The sequence below is a fragment of the Octopus bimaculoides genome, chromosome 2 (genome assembly GCF_001194135.2).
Source record: "Octopus bimaculoides isolate UCB-OBI-ISO-001 chromosome 2, ASM119413v2, whole genome shotgun sequence".
Taxonomy (NCBI): domain Eukaryota; kingdom Metazoa; phylum Mollusca; class Cephalopoda; order Octopoda; family Octopodidae; genus Octopus; species Octopus bimaculoides.
The window spans coordinates 71,498,733-71,503,317 of record NC_068982.1 but is presented as its reverse complement, the minus strand read 5'-3'; the positions used below and the strand labels follow the sequence as shown (position 1 = coordinate 71,503,317).

Genomic DNA, 4,585 nt, shown 5'->3' with positions numbered 1-4,585 from the left:
AACACTTACTGTCCTTCCAGTTCGTGGCCTTGGGGTTAGAGTTTTTTGTGTTTTTTTTTTACAAAACGTCGTTATACGTAAATAAGTTTTAAGTGGGCCGTGTATGCAATCCGGTTACTATCATATATGAATTAGACCGCTAAAGCAGTTCGGAAAAAGCAAAGAAAAAAAAAAAACATGCACATCACAACATCTCATATTCACTTCGCTATAACTCTGAATTCCTGTGTATAACCAAAATAGATCTCAATATAATTTCAGACGAAAAGAAAATTAATCTCCAGGGACCGAGTTGACGATCTAGTTTCGATTCTCGGAAGAAACCACTTCACATTATTGCGACACTAACACAACAATAATGTCGCAACGTCACCTCCCTGATCAAACATAGTATTAAAAATATACAAGTATTTCTGCACGTGTGCTGTTGCACAATTCTTAACAACAGCATGCACGATAGTGCAAGTGAAACAGTCGGCTTCTGTTACACACGACAAAAATTGGCCTAAATATTGAATTCATACTACACATTTATGTACACATACACAAACATATAAACACACATTACATATATTATGTGTGTGAATATGAATATATGTATGTGTGTGTATATATATATATATATATATATATATATAAATATTATTATCATTATTACAACAAAATTTTATACCTTGGACATAGAGTTACCCAATATATATATAGCGGGAGGGGGAGAGAGAGAGGTTTTGTAGAAACTAGCGCTAATAAGTTTGATATGTAGCATGCACGAAACAACTGGCTCGAGTCACTTTTGTAACTTCCTACAGATTAATAAATAAAAAAAGGTATCAAATGCATTACATACATGTATGTGTTATATATATATATATATATATATATAGTGTACACACACATTCACGAGTATGTCTGATGTATACACGTTAAACTGCATTGTACCACCAGGGGAATGAGTTGCTCAAAAAGATAAACAGTAGTAGTAGTTGTAGTAATCATTCAGTCAACGAATCCCCCTATTCCTAAAGGATGTCGTTGAACGAACAACAGATCCCTAAGTGTACGGTGGTGGAGGGGAACGAGATCGGTGGCGATGGACAATGGCCCAGTCCATCTAGTATCAAGACTACTACAACGAGAAGGGACAATTCGTTGCTTATAGCAGTGAGATCTATATATATAATTGACCAGCGACGATGTGCTCAAAGCTTCCATGGCTACAGTTAATTTGGAGATGGTTGATTCCAATTAGCTGTTGTGCTCTGGGTACACGAAGACGATATTTTCAATCAATACCTAGTAACCCAAATGGGTTATGGGGACTCCCCATCTGTATGTGTGTGTTTGCCTAAAACCCCAATCAGTTTCAAAGGATCAGAGCTTGATTCTGGTTACTTGACATTTAGCTTTGACATATTTTCATCACAGCCTGTGTACAGCGAACTAAATCAAGAAGATATAGAAGTATATATATAACACAGTACAAGGAAATACCCGTTCTCAATGTTAGTAGGTGTAAATCTCGTAATTCTGTCCGCTCCTACACATATACAGAGAAGACAGGCCGGCCGAAAGAGCAATGGCTATTTCATTAAAAGTTTTAGTATAAATTTTGTGGTCGTTTGTGCTTCATTAAACGCAACAAAATAACTCAGCACTGCTTCGGAGGATCATATTGAGCCAAATTTTCTTACAGAACCCAATATCAGTGCTTTAGGCACAAAACCTCGTAGGAAACAAGAGTATATGGCATGAAAATGGTTACAACTGCGAATCGAAATAGTTGTTACCACCAGCAGACATTCTTAAGATTCTAGCAAAGATTATACATATATAAAAAAAAGAGAGAGAACTTTTGGTGAGACAACAGTGCATGCATACAAGAAATAAATAGGCCATGGGAACGTACGATATATATATATACAGATAGATAGATAACTGTAGACATAAATATACCCTCGTGTATAAAGTTTTTTCGTAAGGTCGTACTAATCCAGAACTTCATGTAGCATATTCAGTTTTAGATTCTTCCGCTTCTCATGGAGCATCGGGTGACGCGAGATATCTTCTACCTAGCAAGGTTGCAAACCCTCGCTATGAATTCCCACCCTGCCTGTCAATAGAAGGTATTTTTAATATTCCACTCCTACACACAGTTTAGATAGAGATGGTGAAACCACTCGTTAATAAGTATCAGTAAATACTGCACACTGCGGAGTTCAAAGAAGAGCGCCGTTCTATCGATCCAGAATCCAACCAACATCGATAAACGATTACTTAGGTCAATTCAAAATTCAATCAACTATATATCTATCTATCTCTCTCTTTATCTATCTATCTATATATATAAACCCACGCCTTCTTTCTGGTAGTGCCCCAGTTTGGCCGCAGCCCAATAACTGAAACGAATAGCAAGATGTTGCTTTCTGTAACGTGGAAATAAATAAACGTTAAATTTTGGGATCAAGGACGAAAAATCCAGGATCATGTTAAAAGAAGACGAAACGAAATGTGTTGGACAAAGATGATTAATGCAGCGGAGAGTGACTCAAAGTGCTTATAGATCAGATTTGCATCGAACGGAACTTATTTTCAACCAAAAGATAAAGAGCAAATCACTTGAAAATAAGGTATTGGAAATTTTTTTTTATAAAACCAGCTTAATTACTGATGATATTAACATACAAGGTGTTCAACTTATAACATTATATACATGTAATATCTCCCTCATGCAGTTATATATATATATCAAGATTAAAGTATAGTCACTATCTTCAGTAGGATATACCCGCGTAGACAAGCCCAAGGTTTTAACGTCGATATGTAGAGCATTTGGAAAGGCATGAACGCCTCAAAATCATCAGAAGTTTTCCGTTAACTAGCATTTTAACTGTGGGTGGATGCATATACCTAAAATGGACAAATAACGTAATCGAGAAATTTCTTTTATTGCTAATTAAGATTATAAAAATAATACACAACTGCTTTCAAAATATTTTGATGCAATAATGGAGCAATAAGATTAATTTAGCTGGCTGTTCATCATATAAATTTGTTCGCTGACATCATTTCCTTTTTTTTTTTCTTTCAGTTTAAAATGCATTGACAAAGCATTCTCCCTCCTGTTAAAATCAAGGGACTTCACGGACACAACAGATATTGTGAGTTGATATATTTATTTAATATCTTGCTACAAATATCCATATATTTTATATTATACATTAGCTGATGCTTTAACTGTGAAGCAAGTCTAGAGGCTGGGGGTCTATTTTACACAACAAACATACACCCGAATCGACTTTGCTCTGTAACAGGGTGCGTCTATGTGTGTAATTATTCAGATGGCGGGACAATTGTTAAAACGCCCGGCCTGTGTAACTTTAAACTGACTTTATCAGAATCCTTAGTCGACGTACAACAGCCTTCATTTTTTATTTACGGCTAACGAAAATGGATGCACCGTTTAATAATATCTGGAGGTAAGTAGTATAATGCGATATGAGTGGGAGGGTGAAAAAGATGACAACTGAAACGTCTACCTTAGGTTAGAGATGTCAACGAACGGCGAGAGGGGGGGGATGCGGTGAAGCTATCCACTCGGTCGCTTCCGGCTATGAAGGCGCACCGCGCACTTCCTTACATAGGTATGACATTTCGGAAAATATAAATAGTATACTGTGGCATTCATTCTTTCCCTTAAGGTGTTCGAGATGGAAGCAATTCTAATAGAAAATCAAAACAAGAGCTTGTAGCTTAACAAACACGCACGCATTCCTTCTCACTAAAGTATTATTAGGATCCCTTATACATATATATATATATATCCATACATACAGATTTGTTACAGATGTATTAAGGGGTCTCTTTGTCCCCACCACTCATACATCACGCAGATTTCTGACAAAGGTATCGGTGTATATTTCTCTTCCTCACACACACACACACACACATTAACTTTGGTTATAGACTGCGGGAATTGAAAACTATGTCAGCGAACGAAATAATTATATGTACCAGAGCAGACCAAGAAACCTAATGTAACTTTGTATTACTAATTACTAATTAGATCTTAGAAGAAACTGCCGTTCAAAACATTCTTGCAACAAGTTAGATACCCCTGTCCATATAGAGTGGCTAAAATTAAAACTTAACAGGTTTTAATTTTTAGCAGAAAATAGGAGTTTAGCTTGTCATTCCATTAAAAAAATGGAATGAAGGAAAAAAAAAAAAAGACTATTTCTAATTAAAATAAATACACATCCCGGTGTTCAAAGTATACCATATATATATATAAATTTATCTCTCTGGTGGTATATCTTAGCTTCTGTGTTCACCCACACACATTTTTTTTAACCATAGGTGACTATAAGTGGTTGCTTATTGCTAAACGTAGTCGGCAAATGAGACAAAATGAGTGCCAAATCAGACGTTTCCGATCTGCTCTGTTAAAACATCTTTTTAGTGGTTGTTTTTTTTCTTTTTTTTTTTAACAAAAAAACAAAATCTCCCTAATCTGCAAACGGTATAAGCTCATGCTATCCATCCATCCACCCATACAGTACCCACCCCATCTATCACGATCTCCTAC

The 4,585-nt window shown here is 36.0% G+C and overlaps 1 long non-coding RNA gene across 1 annotated transcript in view; it reads left to right on the top strand.

Annotated features, from left to right (window-relative positions):
* Window positions 1-982: 982 nt before the first annotated feature.
* Window positions 983-4,585, top strand: part of LOC106867787 (uncharacterized) — a 4,913-nt gene continuing 1,310 nt past the window's right edge. The window contains exons 1-2 of the long non-coding RNA XR_001409186.2: window positions 983-2,627; window positions 3,089-3,158. This is a non-coding gene — a long non-coding RNA (uncharacterized LOC106867787). The remainder of the gene's footprint in view (window positions 2,628-3,088; window positions 3,159-4,585) is intronic.